The sequence below is a fragment of the Hirundo rustica genome, chromosome 4 (genome assembly GCF_015227805.2).
Source record: "Hirundo rustica isolate bHirRus1 chromosome 4, bHirRus1.pri.v3, whole genome shotgun sequence".
In the NCBI taxonomy this organism is placed as follows: domain Eukaryota; kingdom Metazoa; phylum Chordata; class Aves; order Passeriformes; family Hirundinidae; genus Hirundo; species Hirundo rustica.
Window position 1 is genome coordinate 74,380,791 of NC_053453.1, and position 24,854 is coordinate 74,405,644.

The 24,854-nt window shown below is 51.7% G+C and overlaps 1 long non-coding RNA gene across 1 annotated transcript; it reads right to left on the reverse strand.

Moving 5' to 3' along the window:
* Positions 1-16,776: 16,776 nt before the first annotated feature.
* Positions 16,777-18,165, reverse strand: LOC120752126 (uncharacterized). The gene is made up of 3 exons (XR_005700601.2): positions 18,026-18,165; positions 17,482-17,619; positions 16,777-17,128 (listed from the first exon to the last, which is right to left on the reverse strand). It is a non-coding gene; the product is annotated as an uncharacterized LOC120752126 (long non-coding RNA).
* Positions 18,166-24,854: the final 6,689 nt, after the last annotated feature.

Sequence of the window (24,854 nt, forward strand, 5' to 3'; positions counted from 1 at the left end):
AAACGTACTCTGTTAAAAAGTGGTTTGTTAGTTCTCTTTTTAAGTTCAGCCTTTGCATCTGTTTTCCCTAAAAGCTTCTGACTTGGTTCGTTTATTGTTTGAAGGAGACCAACATGTTACACTGAAACCCCGACTGTGTTTCAAGGCACAATGACTGCAAGAGCTGATCTTGAGCAAGACAGTATCTGATCCCTTGTGTATTGTGTCTGCCTGCACTGGATTGAGCCAGCCCCAGCTCCCTGCAGTAACTGTGAGAGGAGAGGGCAGGCAGGCTCAGGGCACTTTGTCAACATGCAGGATCCCTATAAAATCCCAGCAGATCGGTGTGGAAAATCTAGAGGTGAGAAACCCTCAGGCGCAGTTTCCTTCGCGCCAGTTACAGAATTCTGCGGTATTGCCTAACCCCAGTTCTTCCACAGAGTTAACTTTTGGTGCCCTGGCCGTGTAAGGGGAGTTTATGTTGCGTTTCTGCCTCGCTCTATGCTGACATTCCTCCCTGAATTCCTGTAATGTCCAGCTGTGGCTTATCTCACTGCCACATCTTTGCTTGTTCTTGACACTGGGTCAAACAGCTTTGTAGTATCCCCACTCTCTTCTCTACTCTGCTAAGAACTCCGTGAACTTTAAATGAAGGCTCCTAATCTCTCTTTTTGTCAGAAGAGCTGCGGTACCAATTTTGCCTAATGTTTTTTTGAATTAATTTGGCTCCCTCTATCGTCCCCGTTATTCTGTTGGACTGTGTTTTCTCTTATATTGTTCTTTTTATCCCAGGATGCTAGGGGCTGCCCACAGCAACTTCAGGTTGTTTTCTTTTTCTAGATTCTTACACTGTTCTTAAAACGTCTTATTCAAGCACCAAAAGCTCTGCTCTCCCACTGCTGCTCAACAGTGGGCAGAGAGCTGCTGAACACGCTACGGCATTTCCTCTTCTTTGATCCCTCTGCTCCTTCTCTTCCAAGCCACCTTTGGTTGTGAGTTTCCTGTCCATAACTAACAAAACCAAAGCCTGCTCTGGCCAGTGTCCTTTCCAAGTATGCTAATTTCTTCCTCTGGATAAATATATATATATATATATATTTATTTTATTATTATTATTTTTTTCCCCCCTAGGCTGTTGGTAAGAGTTCCCCTACCACTGTTTTTTTAGCTCAATATCCAATCCTGGCTGCTCACTACCTACCATACTTGTACTCTTCCCCATCTTCTGTGCTTTTTCTCATCCTTTCTTCCCAAACTGGATGAATGTTGAGTCCTTGTACCATGCAGAGTCACAACTGAGGCTGATGGACCAAATCAATCAGAGCCTTTGTTTTTGTTGCTCGGAGTCATCTCTGGATTTGTGAGCTCACTTTCCTGAGGGGGGAAAAAAAAAAAAACCACAAACAAACAAACAAACAAACAAAAAAAACACAACACAAATTCAAAGTGCCAAAAGCAAATTAAAAAAAAAAAAAAAAAATTGTTGTAGAGTTGCAGGGATTCCATGTCCCCATTCGTGTATGACAAACCATTTAATCTAGAAACAAAAAGAAGGGAGAAGTGTTTTCTGCTTTCTCCAGAAACACCTGTCACCTGTGCCTGATCTAAAGCTTAAATTTAACGCTAGGTTGATGACAGGTAGAACTCTTGTAGCCTGCCTCTGAAAGATAATAGATTACTGGCAGGCACGGCTCAGTTCCTCACCAGCTGAAGTGATATTATCATTAATAAAGATCTCTTTTATAAGAATTCTTTACTTCCTTGCATTTCCACCACCTGGCTTTAAGCTAAAGCCCGGTGGGCTATGTTCTGATAAACTGGGTGCAGGAGAACTGGAGTCTTCCCTTGGAAGGAGTCAAAAGCACTTGCAGAAGGACCAACCAAAGCTCAGGTTCTTGTTCTTCTTCAGAAGGACTCGGCTTTGGGAAGTTCAAGTTTTCCTGATTCAGGGGAAATGATTTAACAATAGATAAAGTCTAACATTTCTGTTTCTTCAAAACAGAACATCTGCATTTCTGGCTGTGAAGAGCTTCATCACCCTTTTCTAGCCTGTCTGAATTTTACTGCTTCCTTCTTTGTGTTGACCTCCCTCAGCAATCTACCACCAGGAGATCTCACTGCCTTTCCTCGTTTTTGCTGAGCTGTGAAGTAGAAGACAGACGTGATTTAGCCACCAACTTTCATCCCAAGCTACTCCCACCTTCTAGGAATCTTCAAATTTTGATCCATCCTCAAGTTCCTTGTTCCCCTTTCGATGCCTCCTGAGCAAAGAGGTGTTGTGGTTTATGTGGCACAGTGGAAAAGCCTTCCTGAAGAGAGCAGAGGCTGCAGTGTTTAGCTCTGGGAGGTCTGGCTTTGATCCTTGGATCTGCTTTTCCTACTCAGACAACAACTTAAGGAAACTGAGGCACACACAGTGAAAATGCAGGCACAGATTGTTCTGGTAGTGGTAGAGCTGGAGTCAGGGAGCCAGCCAGAGCAATCACAGAAGAGATGTGGAAGCAGATGAGAAATTTTGCTTCTTTTAACTAAACCAGGAGAATCAAGAGGGGGAAAAAACCAAAAAGTTGCATTTTGATAATTACTTCTTTTGAGCCACTGGTTACGATTTCAGAAGAAGTAGGGAAAGCAGTGGCACACAAGGGGCTGACATAAGAAAGCTAACAGGAGTGGCTGAAAGAGAGCAAAACAGATTTGAAATAGAGGACAGCGTTGTAGACAAGAGATTGTGTAGGATGAGAGAGACACAAGGGAAGCAGGGGATGAGAGAAACTGGTAAATACCCTGAGAGGGGGAAGTAAATACATCTCCTTCCTAATTAGCAGGGAGTAAGGAAAAGTCTGTAGTCACAAACACCTGTGGAGTGGAAGGAGCTGGAATGCTGTGAGGGAAAGAGAAAGAAAGAGAGTAGGGAATGTCAGAGAGATGGCAAAGTCATGGAGGGAGAAGCTGAATAAACCAAGAAATGCACTGTGAAGGCAAGGTCTGCTGGTCAGTGGGATGCTGCAGGGCTGCATAAGAAGGTGAGATGAGGAAGGCAAAAAATGTGCAATCTCAACAGCCCAACAACGTGAAGTTTTAAGTTATCAAGAGAAAAGACGAGGGAGTCAATGAAAAGGAGAGGCAGTTGTAAAGGCAGAGAATAGAAAAGAGATGGATGGGCACAGACAACAGCTGCGAAATGGAGGATTGAGAGAGAACAGGGACAGTGCTGGAAAGCATGGGAGAGGGGTTGGAAACAGAAGCAGAGCAAGAGAAAACTGGCATTCCCACTTTTCCTGGCATTGTGATGCAGTGAAGCAGCTTGCACAGGTCCATGGCTGAAGGCAGATATGTGGTATCAGTGCAGCTACACTTAAAGTTCAGCTAGCACAAACAGGGCTGCAGGTTTAGCTGGGACACAAACACTTCTCTCTAGCTTTGAGTCACCAGAAGGTTTTCCACGATTCCTGCAGTCTGAGCAGCGTGGGTTTGAGGTTCATCTGCTGAAGAACCTGTTGCTTGGCCAGAATGCGCGCTCCAGCTCCTCAGGTGCAGACCCAGCTGTGGTGTCGTGGACACTGCCGTTGTGAAAGAGCTGTGCAGTATTTCTTTTGTCTCCTGGATGTACACGTCCCATTTGTCCAATGTGAAAGCTGATGTGAAAGCCGACACTCTGAGAAGCTGACCTAGCATCCGAAAATCTGATGGACGCTCTTTGTACCATCCCAGATATTTACTCCACAACGCTGTTTTCAGCTGAGCCAGCCGCTGGAAAGGGGAAGCAATTTCGCATTGCTGAAGTGTAGCCACACTTTCCGTGCGGCAAAGCAGAAATTGCACACACCACCATCGGTTTAGGCAGAAAATTAGCAACATTGGGCCTCTTTAGCTCGCGTCGACTCTCTTCCTTGAAAAGCATCTCCCTGCTGGGAATTTGGCTAGCACTGATGTGGCAAAGCACCCTCCATCACAGCTCCTCTCCTGCGTGCTTCGCTGAACTACACATCAAACCAACAGATCTAAGCCTTAGGTCTCAACAGATTCTCTGCTCCTAACCCACTGGGGCTGAAAACCGCAGGTTGTAACTTGATGTTCTGTCCCCTAGAGAGCAATCGACAGGCGAACGAGAATTTGTGGCAACGGATTGAAAGGCAGGGGAATCAGGATCTTTGCGAGTCTTTCCCCAAAGAGGAAAGGGCAAAGGCTGGGGGTTTGCTCGTGGTCACCATCCCTGCTCTCAAAAACAAGGTGGGGAGCCAGGGGTCTGCCCTGGAAACCTCGCGGTGGAGCGGAGTGGAGACGCACACAAACCCCTACTCATCTGTGCCTCCCCGGCTCTGTTGTCTCTGCTCCTGCTGTCCACAGCTGCCCCACGGGCAGGCAGCAGTATTTCGGCATAAACAAAGAGATGTTTAATCGTTTCCAGAGCAGCAGCTCCTGCAGAATGCCACAGCCTGAGCTCGCAGCGTGCCGTGGAGGTAAAGCGCTCCCTGGCAGGGGGAACAGCCCCGGACGGAGCACAGAGGATGCTGCACAGCAGGGCAGTGCTCCATGCACAGAGGGGTCCTCACCAGTCACTCCAGCAGAGGCAGACCATGTTCCTAGAGGGGAATTAAAATACCATTTTGCTTACAAGCCGTGACAATGCCGTTCTCTGTTCGACACCCTCTTAGACGGGGGTTAGCGGTGTCTGAGCAGAGTTGGCAGGGTGGCTGAAAAGTTTCCCTGTTGTTCCATAGTCTGGACCTGAAGAGGTGATATGAGGGAAAGCTTCATTTCTTCTTTTTCTTCTAAATCTGCTGATCTCACTCGCCATGGGAAGTGCTGAGCACCTGCTGCGCAGAGCAAGGCGGTTCCTGCTCAGCGCCGTGCTCCCCACCGAGGCTCCTGGGCCAGGTGCAGTGTTGGTGTAAACCAAGAGGTTAAAAATGGCCTGGCTGTGTGCACACCAGCTCCTGCAGCTGTGGCGGGGTTGGAAAGGCAAAGCCCGTGGTGCTTTCAGCCAGCACAGCCTTTCCAGAGCTTCATTTGACACCCACCTGCCAGTTGCTTTTCCTGCTGTGCTGCTTCTGCGGGGAGTGCGGCTCCCCAGTGCTAACTTGTTGTGACTTCACCAGCATCCACTTCCAACATCACCAATGCCTCCACTCTTTGCTGCTGCCCTTGGCTGGAGAGATATTCAAATCCCCATTCCCTGACAGCAGAGATTGAAAGTGATTGATCTCTGAATCTTGCTAAGAACAGGATGCCAGGCTGTGCTGATGCACAGGTCTAGAAATGAGGCAGAGCCTCAGAGAGGGCTGAGCAGCCACCCAAACATTGTCAGGACTGAGTCATGGTTCTAGCTCTCCCCCTGAATTGCTCTGTGCATGTGAGTAAATCAATTCATGTGTATTTTCCTAATCTGTAAAATGGGAACGGTCATGTTTAGATACCTCAGGGAAATTGAGAGGCTTAATTAGTTAATGCTAGTGCCTTGTCAGTTCTCATTACCATGGCATCTCTGCGCTTATATCTCTGAAATTGTAAAATGCTACTTACGTGCTAAACGTTATTATTCTAGATGAGATGGAGCAACTTAATCCAGTTTCTCTGTAAGCACCAAGGGCAGGGAGTTGACATTCCCAGTGCTGGCTTTAGTGTGAGGTCTGCCTTACTTGTAGGAAAATCTCCCTGACATATAACAATAATTTATTTCCAGATCCCTAATGTAGTTGCTCTTGGAACAGTTAAGCTGCGCTGTTACTGGTTTACTTAATTCAGTGTGAGTAATTAAACTCACCTGGCATAAACATAATTTAAACTGGTTTAGACACAGTGTCAGTTCCAGGGTAAGGAAAACAGAACAAGGTCCGCAAAAGAGTTTCAAAACCTGGCAAGTCACTTGGAGGAGAGTTGCTGTGGGCAGCTGGAAACAGGGGATGGCTGGCAGATTCATGGACTGAAGGGATTTTAGGTGCCCAGCCTCAAAAAGAAGGAGCTGGTGACTAATCCAGTGAGTCATCTCCAGACCTTTCCCAGAACAGTCCTGCTTGTAACTAGGGAGTTTTGAGATACTCAGCTTTTTCTGTCACGGGTGAAGAGAGAGCCTGAACGCCCACAGGAGCACCGTCTTGAACTTAGGGGCTGTTGGAAGAGACCTGAGGTGCTGAAAGTGGGGCAGGAGGCTGCCTGCACCCCTCCTCACCCCGTCCTGTCCTGCAGCTGTGCCAGCTGTGGTGGGGGCCTGGAGATCCAAGGGCTGGGAGCAGCCTGGAAGAGGCAGGCTGCTCCTCCCACTGCACTTCCACAGGCGCTGGGAAATGGCTTTAACACTTTGCACCTTCATCCTCCAAGGCACCAGGGGCACAGCCCTGCACCCCAGCCTGGTACTCAGCTCAGAAAATCAGCTCAGTGCCTCCCCAGGGCTGGACACAGCCACACAGCGACGGCGGCTGCTCGACCTCTCTTTGTCACCGGTTTAAACCAACGGTGCAGAAAGAAAATAGTTTGCACTGTTATGGCACTGCCCTCCCTCGACTCCTGCAGCTGGTTCCCTTTTACCAGCTCTCACCAAAGAGCCGAGGCTCAGCTCCAGAGGTTCCCATGCAGGCAGGATGTCAATACAAGCTGCCAGTGCCCCTTACAGTTGGGCAGGAAGGATGCTGTAGCCTCCTGAGCAGAGATCTGATAAAACAGATGGCAGTCTTGGCCAGAGGAACCTCAGGGTTCCTGTTCCCAGCTCCCCAACCAGCTCTGCCAATGCACTTGTGCTTTCCCCAGAGTTCAAGGCGAGGATCCTGCTGCACACCACCTGCCCGTGGTGGAACGGTCGCGCCTGTGGAAGCACCGACTCCTTTCAAACCCGTGACCCGATGAAAATATGAGAGAACAGGCAATGGAGAAAGGAGAGCTTGGCAAGGAGAAGGGCCAGCTGATTTATTCCTTCGCCTGCACTTAATAGCTTTCGAGGTTTGGGTTTCCCACAGCCAGCCTTCCCGGTTCACCTTCATGTCTAAGGCTCATTTTCCTGCCGGGAAGAGAGGGATGGATGCCAGCAGCTGTGTCTGTGTGCCCCAGCCCCCGAGACACTGTCTGCCCTGCTGGATCATGGCACCAGAGAACCCAGCCCCTGGGAGTTAATCACCCAGATCAACGGATTTGCAAAGTCCTCAGCACCCAACCCTCCTGCCTGCTCCCAGGGGCCACTCCCAGCAGGGCAGACAAAACGGGGGGGACTTTGCTGGCAGCTGGGTGACCCCACTTTATGCTCCCGTGAGGGCAGAACCTGCCCCCAAGCCCCAAAATGTGGCAGGAAGGCTTTGATTTATACACCCGGGCAGAGCCCCACAGGGAACAGCCGTATGGAAAGAAAACCCATTATGCTTTACAATTAGAGAGGGGAAAAGCTCAGGGTTAAAATATGAAGTGGCCAAGCTATTAACCTCCTCATTTGGAATGAATGGTCACTAAATTACGGGGCACATCTCCTCCCTCCTCCAAAGAATGGCCTTATGAGGAATGGCTGAGGCTGTTCAGCCTGGAGGAAAGGAGACTCGGTGGGGACCTTATCACTCTCTACAACTGCCAGAAAGGAAATCGTAGCAAGGTGAGTGTTGGACTCTTTTTCCCAGGTAACAAATGATGTATCAAGAGGAAATTGCCTCAAGTGAGGTTTAGATTGGATGTTAGGAAAAGCTTCTTCACCAAAATGGTCGACAAACACTGGAACAGGCTGCCCAGGGAAGTGGCTGTGTCACCAGCACTGGAGATATTTAAGGCTTGTGGCACAGCTTGGCAGTGCTGGGTGATGGTTGGGCTTGGTGACCGTAAAGGTCTTTTCCAGCCTAAATGATACTGGTCCCTTACGTGAACAAACAATAAAACATAATTAATCCTGCTCTGAAAATATGATCAGATGCTGGCAGTGAGCCACAGCCGAGCCTGAGGGGGCTAAGAAACTGAAATCAGAGAACCAGCATTATCAGGCAAATAGCAAACCCTCCCACCACCTCCTGTCACCACAAGCACCAGCCAGTGACACAAAATGTGCAACCTTACCTGGACTCCTTGGGCAGAAAACTCATTTTCCACAGGGCAAATGTGTGTTTGGGGATGGAGTTTCCAGAGACCCTATCTTTCAAGAGGCAGTGTTGTGCATAGATTTTATCCAGTCCTGGTGGTTAAAAGTCTCCTTGGCAGTGTTTGGGCACGGTGTGAGATAATGTGGAGAAGTGCTCTCTCACTCAGATTTCTGGGAGATTTTTGGTGCAGGATTTGTCAGTTCTCTTTCTGATGCAGGGTCTCTGAACAGCCATCACAACTCTGCCCTCATCTTTTCAAAGCAAGTGCTTTGTTCAGCTGATTTTTCTTTCCTGAGAGAGGGCTACCATTTGTCTGAAGCAGCATCATAGAAACCAAGTTGAAAGCAAAACCAAGCAAAAATTCATTTAGCAAAACACTCAGATACCATTACAACAGCGATATTAACCATAAACCAAACTGACAACCAAAATTCCCCCGCAGCCTTTCCAACCCCAGCTCTGAAGACCATTCTGAGGAAGATTAAGAAACAGAAAGAAAAGCAAGGATGACTTGAAAGAAAAGAGAAACCAGCCAAACTAATTCCTTTGATCCATCTGAGAAAAAAAAAAAAAATACAGGAGGGAAAGAGCTAGCAAAAATAATGTGTGTATAAATATATATATTTTAGTGCTGTTAGTATCAGTGATCACTCTGCCCCAAAATCCCAGTTCTGACAGGGGTGTCCTTCATGCCAGGCTCCACCACTGGTCTTCCCAGCTCCAAATTTCCTCCCACCTGTGGGGTGGGGGACACAGAGGAAGGCAGAGCTCTGCACTGACACAGCAGTCAGCGTCAAGAAGTATTTTAGGCACTCCCCATCCTTTTCCTGCTGCAGCTGCTGTGCCCCATGCTGTTCCTTTGTAGCACAGAGGGAAGGACAGAGGCAAATTTCCCTTTCAGGACTTACCCCTGCTCAGTGTTCTTCACCATCTCCTGTCTCCAGGCTGAGCAGTTATTCCCACCCTTCTCTTGGCCTTTCCTAGAGAGGTGCCTTTGGTGGTTTAGCAGCAATTTCCTGAAAACAACGATGAACTTAACTGAACAAGGAACCAAACATTTATTTCTATTCTAAAACTTCCTCCACCTGCCCATTTTGGGGTGAATCCAGCCTGGAAGTGCCTTTACTTAAAGGCTACAAATGGCCTGGGGCTGACTGATTTGCCCCACATCTATGTGTTTTACCCATCACCTTGGGCTCTACGCTGGGGCTTGATGCACAACCACAGCTGGTCTGGAAATCTGCTTTTTCTGATCTGAGTAAAACCTTGATCTGGTTGCGTGATAGCACAGAGAGTAGTGCTGGTGTTCACTTATCCCTTATGAAATAACTTCAGAAAAAAAAAAAAAAATCAAAAATCCCACATCTAATTTTTTTAAATTAAGCTGGCAGCTGGATTTGCTCGGCCGTTCCTGAAGTTATGGCTATGAAACAGCAGATCAAGCCAGACTCCATCACTGCAGTCACACCCACGGTGCCAAAGCCTCTCTCTGCCCACAGAGACCTACCCTAGGAGACACCACCAGCCAGGCACCCGGAGCAGCTAAAATTGCAGTGCTGTGACAAACACTAACCCCTCCCGAATGGGAGCTGATAGCACCTCCCAGGGCTCTGCAGAGCAGCCGTGTCAGCACACCCACCCTCCCTCCCTGCGGGACATCCCTGCCAGCAGCACCCAAAGGCACCCAGGCCGGCAAATCTGCCTCTCACCTCGTCATTCCGGAGCCGAGCGCGGGTTACATCGCCCTTTGTCCGTCTGCAGAGTGACCCAGGTGGGGCTGAGGAGTGCCCGCCTTGCTTAGCTAATTAGAGGCGCCGAGAGCAGCAGGCTGCACTTCTGGGGCACTTGCGGAGGAAATATAGAGTGTGGGGGTGTTATTTCTAGCTTTTGGGTTTTTTTTTTTTTAATGGTCAAGTTGAAAACCTCTGGCGGGACAGCAGGGGAAAGTGAAGAGGGAGGAGGTTCCACAGAACCCTTCTCACCCCCCTCTCTTCTGATCTACATCATCCTGTGCTGTGAGGAGGAGGCAGCGGTAAAAGATGAGGAAGGCTGGACCATTTGTTGCCATTCAAAGCCAGAATTTCAGCGTGTGTGATCCAAACCCTCCAGAGCCTGAGCCTCCCCAGTTCCACAGCTCGCCCCTCCGGAGCTGCCCGCCGCCTCAGTGCAGCGCGGCACACCCTACTCTGCCCAGGGCCGTGTGGAGCTCGGGCATTCTGTGGGACACACGGACCCCGGATCTCCCCGCAGGGGCTTCACCCTCCTCCCTGCCCGCGGTGCATCCTCCCGGCCAGCGGGGCTGCCCGAGGATGCTGGAGGAGAGCAGAAACGCCGGGGAAACTGAGGAAGCCCAGCTCTGGCTGCTGGGCTGGGCAGCCCTGCCCCGGCCCCTCCTGTTTGCACATCCCAGAGGATTTTGTGGGATTGCCGTCGGGGCAATGACCACAGACGGACAGACATCGTGCACTGCAGCATTTTAGCTTCTTTTTGCCAGAGTCAGGATTAACTGCTCGAGATGTTATTTCTTGTTTGGACTCAGATGTTTATTAATTGTTATCTGTGTTACAGTCTCACAAACCGTGAGCTCTACAGCACTTCTAGCTAACAAACTAAAATTGAGCCATCTCTCTCTCTCTCCAAGGCCTTTTAAGGATAAACTGTCCAATTAAGAAATGACACCTAAATTAATTTTACTTTTAACCCAATAACCAACCACCCCTGGTCTGCAATGTGGATTTTTCTACCCAATCACAAAATCCCACCCAGACCCTTGAAGAAGAAGATGAAGAAGGACTGGCTTACACCCTAAACCTTCATCTTGCTTTATATCTATTACTGTATTCTGAACTCTTAAACTCTGAATTTTGCACCCTGTGCTGTCACACACTTCTATCCAAACCCCACACCCACAATCCCAGTGCTGTCACTCCATTTTGGAGCCTTCTCCACGGCCTCAGGTCAATGCAGTGTTTGCTGGGGGGTCAGAGCCTGGCAGCACAGAAAGCCTGGAATTCCCAGTGCTCAGGGTTCCAACAGTGCACTGCCTGCTGTTCCCACCCAGCAAGAGCAGGGCACAGACTGGGAGCAGCTCTGGTGGAGGTCCTGCAGCATGGGCTGTGCCCCCTGGGGCTGATATCGCCTGCTTGGGAAGGTTTTGGGGTGCAGGAGCCCAGCCCAGGGGGTGATGATGCTCCTCAGGGAGGCAAAGGCCAGAGCTGCTAAGGCTGCTCCTGGCAGTCCCACGTGTGGCAGGGGCTGGGCCAGCACACGACAGCTCCGAGGGATCTGGGGTTTATTACAGCATCACCTCCATCATAACACACCCAAAGAATGCCTTCAGCTGCTGAGGAGCCTGCCCTGTGCTCACGGGCTGGACCTCAAAGAGCTGTGCTCTGAGCTCCCTTTTCCTTGCCTGCCCTGCCCTTTAGGCACAAATTTCAGCTGCTGCTCAAAGGTGCTTCTTTCTCACCTCCCTCTTGCAAGCTGCATTTCCCTCACCTCTTTCTAGCTGCTATTTAGTTCACTTCATTTCCCCCCGGTTTTTCTTTGTTTGTTTTTTTTTCCTAGGACAAGCAGCACATCATTACAGCTGGTGTACCTCTGGAGCTCTCCTGGCCGGGGTCATTGCTGAGCTGGGGAGATCCAAGGAGGCGGCTGTTTGTTTGCGTGGCTGCAGAACCTGCGAAAGAAGCAGCTAATCAATTCAGAAAATCAGCTGGGTGGTAACCCCACTGTCAGCTTATTTTCTTCCCTTCCACTTAGACATCAAACTGCCTGAAGAGGACTCTGGGGAACGAGGCAGGCGCTGAGAGCTCCTCCTCTGCAGACACATCTGTGTCTTTCATCAGCAGGGCTCAGGGAATACCACTCACTGCAGAGAGGGGAAAAAAAAAAAGAGAAAGAAATCTCTTTGGAGCCAAGAGGCTGGCGGTGTGGTCTCCATCCTCCTGCTCTGAAGAGGCCCTGCCCGCTGGGGAAGCAATCCTTTGAAAAGTGGCTGATGCACTAATGCTGCTTGGCAGGACAGGGACAGAACACACAGCAAAGAGGGAGATGCTCAGCTGCACCAGCGAGCAGACCCCTGCAGCCAAAACAGCCTGCCAGCTGAGGGGGGCTGCAACTGCAGCAGGACGTGCAAATGGCCTTCTGGAGAAGGGACTGGCTAATTGTTGCACCTTGCTTTCACTCAGTCCTCCCCTGGTCTGTGTCTTTGGGGACTGGATCGCTCAGAGAGCCATAAAGCCTTTGGTGCGGCCAGCTTTGGTCATTAGAGACAGAGATGCGCAGCTCCTCGGACTCTGGGGCTCCGTGGTGTCCTCCTGAGAGGATCAGCCACAGCAGAAAGGATTCTCTGCCAGGCCAGCCAGCCTCTGGAGAGGAGTGTGCATGTCACAGAGTCACAGAATGGTTTGTGCTGGGAAGGGCCCTTAAAGGGTGTTTAGCTCCCACTGCCCCGCAATGAGAAGGAAAACCTTCAGCTACATCACATTGCCCACAGCCCCATCCGACCTGACCTTGGATGTTCCCAGGGATGGGGAATCCACAGCTTCTGTGTGCAACCCGTTCCAGTGTTTCACCACCCTCACTAAAAACAAAACAAAAACAAGCAAACAATCCCTAAAAAAACCAAAAAAAGCAAACAAAAAAAACCAACCAAACAAAAAAAAAACCCAAAACCCCCAACAAAACAAACAAACAACAAATGAAAAAACCCCCACCACCACCACCCCCCCCCAAAAAAACCCCAAACCAACCCCCCCAAAACCTTATTATCTGGTCTAAATCTAGCCTCTCTTAGTTTAAAACCCATACTGCTTGTCCTATCACAACACACCCCACTAAAAAAAAAAGGGTCCCATGTTTCTCTTTCTTATAAAAACCTATTTTGGTACTAAAAGGCAGCAATAACTTCTCCCTAGAGCCTTCTCCAGGCTGAATAATCGCAGCTCAGCCTTTCCTCAGAGGAGAGGGGTTCTGTCCTGCTGCTCACCTTCCACCAAGTCTCACTGTCACCAGCTCCCAGCCCACGGCACTGCCCACCACAGCACCCACCACAGCCTCCCAAACCTTCTTCCATCCCAGGAGGGATCGGGGAGGGCGTTTGGGGCAGAGGGGGACACGGGGAGCCTCACATTCCATCCCAGCCAGGGGGTCAGAGCCAGCACCCCCCAGAGCACTCAGCTGCCACCAGGACCAGTCCTCCCTTGGGGACCAACAAGGATTTTGTCCCCACATCCTAAGAAAGGCGGGGAGGGAGGGATGGGATTTGACACTCCGTTGGACTGAAGTGCTTGGAATCGTGTAGGTTGCTGTTCTGTTCTACTTCCATGCAAGATATCAGCAAGAAAATGTCTTCTCTGTGAAGCAAGGAACACTCACACCCAGCCAGGATTTCCCTGTTTTCCAGTACAGTGGTTCTGTATTTATTTAGCAAGGATACTGAACCCTCTGCAAAGGCTTGCTGCAAGTTCAGACTGGGAGAGCAGGCTGAATTTGAGGTTTCCTTCCTTCTGCAAGGTTAAGTCACACCCTTAGGTCTCTTTTTAGAAAGCTAGCAAACTGCATTAGAAGAAAGAGAAAAACCTTTGATGGAGAGGCCTTGCACTCAAGAGAACACACAACGCTGACCCAGGCCACAGTTCAATTCCTGGGCTCATTTTCTGCAGCAACACAGACAACTGCACACCTTTTTTCCTGTTAGAAGCAAACTGATGCTCCTCACAGCCAGACAACTTTGTCAAAGGATCTCTGAGATAAAGGAAAGGCTTTAATGTTTGTGAAGAGTGAGTTAGTGCAAACAGCTTCCTTGAAACTACTGTTAAAAAAAAAAAAAAAGAAAAGAAAAACAGCAACAACAAACTCAAATAGAGGGAGAAAGCAGGAAGCTCAACTACCTTTCAAGACAATGCCTTCCTACAGAGCAAGTTCTGTATAAAATCAAGATGTGTATTTGCTTCCTTTGGTGTGTCCAGCACTCAAAATAAAGCTTTTATCCTATTATATTTTAAACCGTGACTGACAGCAGAAAAACAGTTCTTGCCTTATTTCCTCTGTTTTACCAACATGAAATGTTCTACCCATGGATTTGGCCAGCAATCTGGAAAATGTCAGGGTTAGGAAAGGCTGAGCTTCGTTTGCTTTTCACAGATCCGAGTAATGAATTTTTCATTTTAAAGTATTGTTCTAGCATGAAAAGCGAGTCTGTAGCTCTGGCATCACAGGGTTCCACATCTGTCTCCTAGCTGCTCTGGACTACGTTTGCTCAATTTATTGAACAGGGAGAGGTTTTTTTTATGCTTTGCAACCCCGCAAAATAAACAGGGGGCCTGAGGCTTTAGTTGAGTTTTCCTCTTCATATGTAATCATCAACATGGGAGATTTTGCTCGATAACACTTCAGATCAATCTGCTGGACTGGACAAAGCCAAAGTGCAGGAAAGGTAAGAGCATCATGAAGTTGCTTTTGACACTAGACAGAGTACCTGCTTTTAATTCTGAATGCAAATAGGAAGCAGAGCCCCACAATAAAAACCAAAAGCAGAGTCCCCAGACAGAGCTGAGTAAAAGCCATTGTGGCTACAGCTTGATAAAACTCCACGAAGGAATGAGCAGCTCAAAAAGCTCATCCCTGTTTCATTGTGTGAAACCCAGAGATATTCAATTACATTAGAAATCATGCGAGGGCAATTGGAGGCAATCCCTTTCCACGCTGGGCACATTTACCTATGGAATGTGCTTCTGCCGTGTGTGATGGAGCCCAGGGGTCTCAGCAGGATTCAGAAAAAGAGTTCAGCAGGTCTCAAACATTTTTATAGGCAATATTAAAAGCTATAATTAAAGTAACAAAGGCTGCTAGCGATGCAAGCCCTGCTTGCCAAAGCAGAGTTCAGCCTTTCCCAGTGGAGTTGGGGAAGTGTTCCATCAGTAGGGATGTTCTCCTGCTCGTACCTACTGAGGAATTTTGTGTCCCTGCCCATGATGCTGATCCCTGGCAGGAACAAAGATCTAGAGGAGAGCAAGAGTTAGCCTTACCCAACACAAATCAGTTTTTTCTATTTCTGTTTCAACTGCTGAGCATCGAATGCACCCACTGTAATCCCGACCAGCCCTGGTGGCACCGCAGGGTTGGAGGAGGGGGCTCCAGGTGGTGTCCACAGAGCCCTGACTCCTCTAAGGGCTCGTGTTGCACACTTCTGAAAAGCTGCAAAAAAATCCCTTGCCTTAAACAAACATCTAGGAGCAGAGAGTTCCACAGCTTAGTGGGAAGCAGACAGGCAAACTTTCTTACTCATTTCTCCCAGAGGTTGATTTCCCTGCCTGTGCTGCAGCAGTGGCATTTCCAAGGAGAAAGCTCCTAAATGCTTTCTCTCTGGAAGTGCTTCACCCATTTGAACACCCCTGCAGTGGCATTTCCAAGGAGAAGGCTCCTAAACGCTTTCTCTCTGGAAGCACTTCACCCATTTGAACCCTCCTGCAGATCTCCTGAAGGGCTGGAACGGAGACCCAGGGTTCCTCAGCACCCAAAAAACAGCCCAGCCTGGTGTTTGTTGGATTGTGTGAGAGTTACCCCAGCACATCCACACTCCCAGTGGTGCTCACACAAGCGCTGCCAAGTGCAGCAGAGGGGTGAAGGGGGAGCAGAGCAGCCCCAGCGAGACCTCAGAGCAAGCACAAGGGTTACAGCCCGAGCAAACCCAACACCGTGTGCGAGCCTGCCTCCGGCAGCTGTATTAATTCCCTTCCGAGGTTCCCACCCGTTTCCCGGCCACTGCACACAGCTTGAGCTGCAGCCCTGCAGGAGGGGGGCAAAGAGCATCCCTGGGGTGGCCGTGCCCGGGATCTGCAGGGGGTTTATCCGAGGCGGGGAGCAGGTGGCACAGCGCTGAGCCGCTCAGCTGTCGCGGGGCTGCCGAGGGACGGGCGCAGCTGGGGCGGGGAAGGGAAGAGCTCAAGGCCTGCCAGCTTTTCTGTTTTACAGGAACAGCAGAAAGCTGATCCAGCTGGGATGCAGGGCCCTGGGTGGGTTTGATCCCGGGAGGGGCAGCGCTGTGAAGCGCCGTGGAAAGGGCGAGACGTGCGCACACACACACAGGGTGTGTGACAGCCTCTCCCTGCCCTGTGCACCCTGGCAGCAGCCCCTGCTGTGTGCCAGCAGGAGCCCTGGCATCGCTCTCTGGGGCACAGACTGAGATCTGCCCGTGTGAATAACCTGGGGTGTCCCCTGGAGCAGGACAGCTGGTCCCCGGCAGCGCTCCGGGGAGCATTCCTCATGTGCCCATGGAAGTGCCCTGGCAATCTCCTTTGGGGCTGGCAGCAGGGGCCCTGGCACAGTGTTGAGGGTTAAGTTTCCTGTAGAATTTTCCCCCCCCACAAGTTGCTAGGAGACTAAATACTGATAGTTAGAAAGTGCTTAACCTGGACAAAGGAAGCTGATCACTTAGTTTTGGGGGAGGGAGAAAGCTCTGGGGAGAGCTGAGGGTGGTGGGCTCACAGCTCTCAGTCTTCCAGGAGCACAGATCGGGCAGCTGCTGGCTGCCTGGAGTCCACAGTTAACGGAGGAGTCTGGTCCTGGGAATTCTACCATCTGCTGGAGCGCCCAGGAATTCGGAGTTTCTTCGCTGTCCTGCTGGATTTTGGGTCCAGCCGCTGCGGGTCCTCCAGCACTGCCCACCTTGCCTGCCAGGGCACCCCCCTGTCTGCTGAGGACAATCCACCGCTTCCAGCCATCAGCGCCAGAGCTTCCACCATTTGCCCTCGGGGTTCTTGGTTCTGTCTTACTATTGTTATAATTGCTGTTGGTTTTTTGTCTGTCCTGTTATATTTACTAGTAAAGGACTGTTATTCCTTTTCCCCATAGCTCTGACTGAAAAGTTGTTTTTTTTTTAATCTTCCAAATTATAATAACACGGAGGGAAGGATTTGAATTCCTCATTTCCTGGAGAGGCCTGCCTCTCCTTAGCAGACACCTGTCTTTTCAAAACCAAGACACACGGGCACGAGGAGGCAGCGGCTCGGTGGCTGAAGCTTTCTCGTGGCCCCGGACAGAGGAGCGACGTGGCCGGCGTTATCGATCCGTTCCGTGAAAAGACCGGGAGGAGTTTCAATCTGTCCAAATGGTTTTGGACAAGGTTAATAAAGCTCATCGATAAGTGGCGCTTTTCATTAAGTTTTAATTACAGCGCTGTTTCAACAGGCTGGATGTGCATCGTCGTGCTGCTTGATTTTTTTTTGCCATTTAAGGTGCCTCCTCAGCAAAGCTGGTGATATTTCTCTTGTTTTTTTTTAAGGTGTGCTTCCCTGAGTTCAGTGATTAATTTCCATTGGAAATTAATGGAACCAAGGAGCTGCCAGGCTGCTGGAGAGCCTGACTGCCTCAGTGAATTCCCTTTGGCTCCCTTCCCGTTCTGGGAATTACAGCTGCTTTGGCTAAAATCTCTGAACCCAGCACACTTTCGTACCTTGATACATCATCATCTTGGTCCAGGAAGGGTTCTAGTGGCTGCTAGCTCTCTCTCCTCCTCAGGGGCTGGTGAGGATGGCACAAATGCTGAGAGCTTCATCTTGCCTGTTGTTTCCCAGCAGCGGGGTTTGAACACCTGAAAGAGACACAGACAGGATCCGGTTCAGGTCAGCTCATAGCAGGGTGAATAAACAGAAAATACCAGAACACCACTGGTCATTCAGAAGCTCGGTTTGGCTGATAGTTCTCCCTCTCCAGAGTGAAAACACAAATACTGTTTTAGCTTAAGAAGGTCTGTGTACACACACATTAACCCTGAGGCAGTATTCCCTCATGGGCACTGCACTGATTTCTGTCCCCAGCTTGGTTTCCAAACTTTGTTACAATGGTTATTTTAAAGCAGTTTATAATTTCACTATTTTCTCCCTTTCTTAACAGTAAATTTCTGTCATAGTAGAGACAGCCACAGTACTCAGAGTTCTTTGGTGAAACTGCAGGAGGCTTTAAGCATCAGCACTTTGTTACCTAGAAGTCTTTCTTACCTTTTCTCTGTGGCCTCCCATGGGCAGCTCCACACAGCTCTGGCTCTTTCTCTCCTTCTTCTCCCTTCCTTCTGCAGTTACAGCCCACTGCTTCCCATCCCTTGTACAACACCTTACCTTTTCGGTCCCTCTCACGCTCTCCTGTCCCTCACAGCATGGCCAGCACACTCCAAATGAGCTCTCCCAGCTAATTCCTTCTTTTATCACACCCATGGCTGGGAGGGCAAGGCTGTTCCCACTCTGTGGTAATCCATACACCTGCAATGTATCAGGGGCACGATTGCCTTCAGCACCATCTCTGTCTCCCCACAAATTTCCACATTCTTTCCATGCAATGGTTACAGGAGTGGAGAACTTCACCGCTGCAGAAGGTTGTCTGCTGAAGACCCTTTTACTTTAAAACGCCCGCTGCTCTTACCGTCAGCACTTGAGGAGCTGTGGCGCTTCAGCCTGGGGATTGGCAGCGGATTTTATTCCTCCCTCACATCTCCACCTGCCTCCAGAAGGCTCACACGGCCACTGTCAGGGTTCTGAGAGCATCCCCTGGGGGTTTGAGCCCCTGGGCTCAGGGCTGACTGAGATGATCACACAAGTGCCTGATGCCCAAGAGAGCTCAGCTAAAACGCCCCAGTGAGGGTCTGTGGGGCTGCTCCCTACCTGAGGCTCCTGCCCTCGCTCCCCAGCTGGGCTGCCTTGCCCAGGGACCCTGTTTGTGTGCCCTTGGCCTCTGCGCCTCAGTCCCCGAGCTGACCTGAGGTGTGTCTGGTCACCGTGGGCTTGCCTGGCACTGTCTGTGCTGCGGCCAAAGCCGGCTGCCGTCACCAGATCCGCTCTGCTCTCCCTGCTGGGGCACTCTGAGGCTGCTCCTGTGCCAGTCTGGCCCCTGCCCCACGCCTGCCTTCTGCCACCCCCAGCTCCAGTGCCAGGGAGCCAGCCCAGCCCTCACCACCCCCAGCTCCAGGCTCAGCCTGCTCCCGGGAGCCAGCCCTCGCAGCCACACGCTGATGGATGCCTGCGTGGGGCCAGGGTTGTCACCAGCACAGCGAAACCACAGCAGGAAACAGCCCCCCTGTGCTTATGGATCCACTTATGGATCAGGCACCATAGAAAGGAGGAAGCTCTCCTGTATCGTAACTCGAAGCAGCAACGGGGAGCAGCATTCCTGAGTGCACGAGCCACACCCCAAAACCTCAGCGTGTGCTAGAGCAGGGAGGGATGCTCCACAAACTGAGGGAGGCCATGGAAAAGGTGACAGTGGCTCCCCGACGTGCCACTCTGGAGGGGGCTGTGCTAGGGGTGGGTTGGGATGCAGGGTGGGCTGGAGGAGGGGGCCCTGAAGCTGCTGGTTACACGAGAACCTGGCAGCAGCACGCACACAGAGCCACTCTCAGAGCTGACACTGAGGCTCACGAGACAAGGCTTGCTCACCAACACTAAAAGAAGGGGGACTCGAGCTCTTTGTTCCTGGGGTGGACTGAGAAGTGGTTGTGTCCTCACGGCTACCAAAAGACACAGGCTGTTTGGGTGGAGAACCCCACAAGGCTCCTCAAAGTCTCTGCGTGTGCCTCACTTTGTGAGTTCGGTGATTTCACCGCAGGTGGATGCTGAAGGTCTCGTGGAAGTGGCACTGACTGTGTGCTCCATGCCTTTGTCACCCTCTCAGGGTGGGTGCCCTGAGGACCTGGCTGCTTGCTGTGGTGAGGCAGGCAGTGCTGTAGGGGAAGAGCATCCCTGGAGGATTTAGCCGAGGCTATGATTGCACCTGCAGGGTAAGGCTGGGAGGCGCCAGGGGACAAAAGTGCACTGGGCCGGGCTGAAATGCCTCTGAAGAACAGGATGAACAAGTCCAGGCATGCCAGAAATGCCCTGAGCTTTGTCTGTAAGGATCACAAGTGTCCCCTGGGCAGGTGGCTGCTGCTGGCACCAGCACCCTTCGCCTTGCTTTAAACTCTGTTGCTGAGGTGTCGCCAGAGCTGAGAGCGATACCAACCCCTGCAGAGCACAGCCCTGCCCAAGGAGCTTGGGGGAACGAGGTTCTGCTGGCAGGGCTGCCAGAGCTGACTGGCTTGCAGCCAGTGCCTGCATTTGCAGCGTGGTACATGGAGGTGCCTCCAAAGGGAACCATGCAGAAGCCTTGTTTTGACATCTCAAGGCTCTAATAAAGCTTGGAGGTTTGCCTAGGCGGGATGAAGCTTGGCTACAACACAGGCACTTTTGGCCAGCCGTGCTTTAACCCAAATGCTCCTCACTACTGTTAATTTTTTAGTAAAACCATGTTCTAAATGCTGACTTGCTCATCCTGTGCACAGGAGGAAAAGAATCTGTACAGAGTGGGGTGACTGAGCAGCTGAAAGTCAGGGGCATCGGCTGATGTGCTCCCCAGCCTTTGCTCTCCTCTCTTCCAAAATATTTCTGGAGCCTTGGAGGTAGAGCCGTAGCTCTGGGATGCAGTGTAGAATGTCTCTTCTGGTGAGACTTCCACAGGAGGCTGGGGTCAGAGAGAGAGAGAAACACGGCAAAGTGTCTCTGAAGCGGTTGGGCTTGAAGTCTGTGTGATGGTGGGGATGGGTGGGTGATGGTGGAAGTGGGTGGGTGATGGTGGGGATGGGTGGGTGATGGTGGAGATGGGTGGGTGATGGTGGAGATGGGTGGGTGATGGTGGGGGCGGGTGGGTGATGGTGGAGATGGGTGGGTGATGGTGGGGGCGGGTGGGTGATGGTGGAGATGGGTGGGTGATGGTGGAGATGGGTGGGTGATGGTGGAGATGGGTGGGTGATGGTGGGGGCGGGTGGGTGATGGTGGAGATGGGTGGGTGATGGTGGGGGCGGGTGGGTGATGGTGGAGATGGGTGGGTGATGGTGGAGGTGTGTGGGTGATGGTGGAGATGGATGATGGTGGAGATGGGTGATGGTGGAGATGGGTGATGGTGGGGATGGGTGGGTGATGGTGGGGATGGGTGGGTGATGGTGGAAGTGGGTGGGTGATGGTGGGGATGGGTGGGTGATGGTGGAGATGGGTGGGTGATGGTGGGGGCGGGTGGGTGATGGTGGGGATGGGTGGGTGATGGTGGAGATGGGTGGGTGATGGTGGAGATGGGTGGGTGATGGTGGAGATGGGTGGGTGATGCAGACACAGAGGAATGGAGAATGGGCAGTGGGGTGAGGAGATGGTTGGCATGGACACACGGGATGTCCTGGCAGAGGTCACAGGGATGCTCCCAGCTGCAGAGTGACCACGGATGAACTCGGTTCCTCTGTGTCAGGGTGTGATGGACCCCCGGGGGCAGAGCTGGGAGGATCAGGACAGAGATGTGGTTGGCTTTTGGTTCTGTTTGGGGAAGTCACGTGGGGGGAGTGGGGAGGATGTTCATATGGAATAGAGCTCCTAGGAACAGGAATTTTGCCTGCTTTTATGCAAAACCACACCAACCCCTGTGAGTCAGCACAGCCTGGGGACGGATAGACACCACAGGTTGGGCAGGAAACCTGAGGTGACATGCAAAAAGCAAGAAAACACCTCCCATGGTAGCAGTTAGCTTCTACCCTCCCTAAAGCCATCCCCCAGAGATGCACAAGCCGAGTGCACTTGCTAATCCAGGATGTTTTGGTTGCCTGGTTTGCTCTCCTTTTTGTCCCTGTGGGTAGGGGAGGAAGAGAATACAAGAATACAAATAATAAACTTGAGTCTCTGGGAATCTTTGCAGAAGGCTTGGTGACAGCTTGGGACCTGCCCTGGATGGCTCTGAGCCCCTTTCCCAAACACCCAAAGCTCTCAGCTGGTGCCCTGGGAGCCCCTGGCAGGCTGCTCTTTGCCCCCAAAGCAATGGGGGTGTCAACACACACCGGCTCACTTGGTTCTGCACCCCCCTTCCCAGACCTCCGGGCTGGGGTGACAGCAGCAGGGAACTGGGGTGGAGGATTGGAAGGAAATGAAGCAGTTTCTCTTATTTATTCATTTAGCTGGAGCATGCTAAGCTCCAGCAGCAGCGCAGTGACAGCGGGTGCGTGTGCTGGCTGCTGAGCCCCTCTTGTCAGAGGGCAGATGCTGATGGCTTTTGGCTCCCGGAGCTCTGAGCCCCGCTGTTGTGAGCGAGGTCTGAGCTTCTGCAGGTGTGCTGGGAATAGCCCCAAGCACCTTGTCTCGGTGGCTGGTCAGAGGAATTCATGGCTATTATATTCGGGAGCCAGGCAATGATTACAAATCAATGACTCCACTCCCAGAGTGATTCATCATTAACCTGGGGATTCAGCCCTTTCCCTGGCTCCCTCCATCATCTCAAGTGCCTCATCCATTTTGAATCACTGGATGGTTTTGGGTGTAGCTGAGGAGGAGTGGGAGCACAGATGCACCGAGACCGTGGCCGGGCAGCTGAGGGTCCTTCAAGGGGCATGGGGCACCTTGGGGGTGAGCAGAGCTCAGAGGACTGGGGAGCAGTGCTGCCAGCAAGACCCGGGGCACACCAGGGTTCTCTGTGCTGCAGGGCTCCCACTGATGTCCCTTCCAGGCTGGGAAATGTTTTTGCCTGGCTGGGCACAAAGTGGGGTGGGAAGAAATAAAAATACCGACCTGTGCCCAGCCAGAGCGAAGCAGGGGTTATGTAGAGGTCCAGTGGGGAGGTTTTAGTGATCCCAAACATCCCAGGACAGTCTGTTCTTGATAATAATTGATAGCACTTAGCACTGTTACACGTTCTGAGCATTCTGCAGGCGTTAACCAGAGACTGGGACTGCTGCAGAGCACTGTGGTCTCACCCTGGCCCAGCAGAGGCAGGGACTCTCCTCACCCCCCTGCCCACCCCTGGCTGTTTTCCTGCTCCTTGTCCCACCTCGTGGTTTCCCTCTCCAAACTCCACTGTGTCTCTTGCTTTACAACAGCTGCTGGCCCAGGGGCCACGACCATTGCACCGGCAAATACAGCAGATAATCACCACAGCCAGGCAGGGAAATGGCTCCGTTTCACAAACGAGGCACAGAAAGAGCAGCTAGCTGGTGAGCTAGGAACACATTTCCCAGCTCCAGTCTCCTCTTCCCGGCCTTGCAGCGATATTTCCAGAGAACAGCTTAGATTCCAACAAGTTCAGAGAGGCTAGGGAGCTGAAAGGCTCCCCCAGCCCCTGTGCCCTCAGAAATGCTCCCTGCTTTGCATCTGGCTTGCACCAAAAGGGGAAGCACAGAAACACACCGAGAACACAGGCAGCTCTGCACCTCCCCTAGGTCTTGCCTCTGCTGGCTTGATCACTGCAGCTTTTGCTGTCACCCAGAGACACTGCCAGGCTTTAACCCGGGGCTGGGAGCTGCTGACCCTGCGCAGCAGCAGGATGGACCCTGCAGGACGCTGAGCTGAGACATGAAGTGAGAAACACGCTGCTGCTGCTGCTGCTGCTGCTGCTGCTGCCTCTGGGGCCCTTCCCCTTCCTGCAGCCCCCTGTGCACTGCTGCTGCTGCAAGGAGCAGGGCGGTGGGAGCCCAGCTGTGCCCACAGCAGGGCAGGTGCAGGAGGGACAGGTGGGGAAACCCTCAGGGAATGGTTCCTGTCACCTTCAGGAGGCTGCAAAGGTTTGAAGGAGAGCTGCTCAGGCACGGAACCGAAACCCAAGCAGGGGGAAGCGGCTGTGAGCACTCAGCGCTGGCCTCCGGCTATTTAAAGCTCCAGATGCATCTGAGGCGCAGCTGGGCGAAGAGAAGGGGCACGCTGGCAGCTTGCACAGGGGCAGCCAGGACAGGGCCTTTGGAACGCTGCTGGGTGCAGCTGCAGCAGCCTGAGAGAGCCAGGAACCACCCCAGAAAGCCAGGCAGAGCTGGGCTGGTTGGTGAAGGAGCAGGGCACGCCTGGTGCCCCCACCAGCCCAAGAGCACGTGGGACCGGAGCCAGGGAGCTGGAGACCGCTGCAGGGGACACACAAGCCTGGACAGGAGCTGCAAACATCCTCCAGCATCCTCCTGTGGACAGACACAGAGCTATTGCAAAACTCCAAACGGGCCACCTGGTCCTCAGGAGGAATTCGAACAAGCTGAGGGATGTGTTTGGTGTGGAAATGACAACTGTAACATTCCTTCTTAGTCCTTGAGACGGGGCAAGCCTTCCTACACCCTGCCTCAGTTCCCAGGGAAGTGTGAGGGCAGGGTTTTGGCTGCCTGCAGGCACTGGATGAACCCAGTCCTCCCCCAGACGAAGCTCCTGGCTGTCCTCTTCTCCCTCTTTCCACCTTTCATGTCCAGGCAGATCCCACCTAGAAGCGGCTGTGGTCCACTTTCACCAGGATTTTTTCTTATTTTCAGAGCATGCACCACATTTTAATAGAGACCAGAGGATCCGAAACACCTGCCTATTTCCTAAGGTGTTTCCTGCTCGTTTCCTAAGCCCAACCCTTGCAACATCTGTACAAAACTCTCCTGGCAACGCCTGCAATTGCTTATGTGGAAAAGTCCCATCAGCGTTTGAGCGCTGGACTTTGGTTTCGTTTTCCAAACCTGATTGGAAAGGATGAACCACTACAAATCCCCGAGGCCCTCTGGCAGGCGTTTCCAAGCCCCCTGCCTGGCTGTAAGCTGTTTGAGATCCCTCCCACGGCATCAGAACCCCCCTCAGGGCTCCGCTGTCTCCAGCACCCGACTGCTCATCACACAGCCAATTTTCCAACTGCCTGGGCTGAATTTGGCTTCATGGAACTAATGCTAGGCTTTGCCACTACAAGAAAATTAAAGCAATTCCCTGATATTTTTCCCTTGAAGGTATTTGGAGGCAGAACTCTTGTCCCTACTGAACCATCCCTTTTCACCCCCTGCGCTTCCCTCCTCGCACCTCCCATCCTCGAGGTGCTTCCATCAAC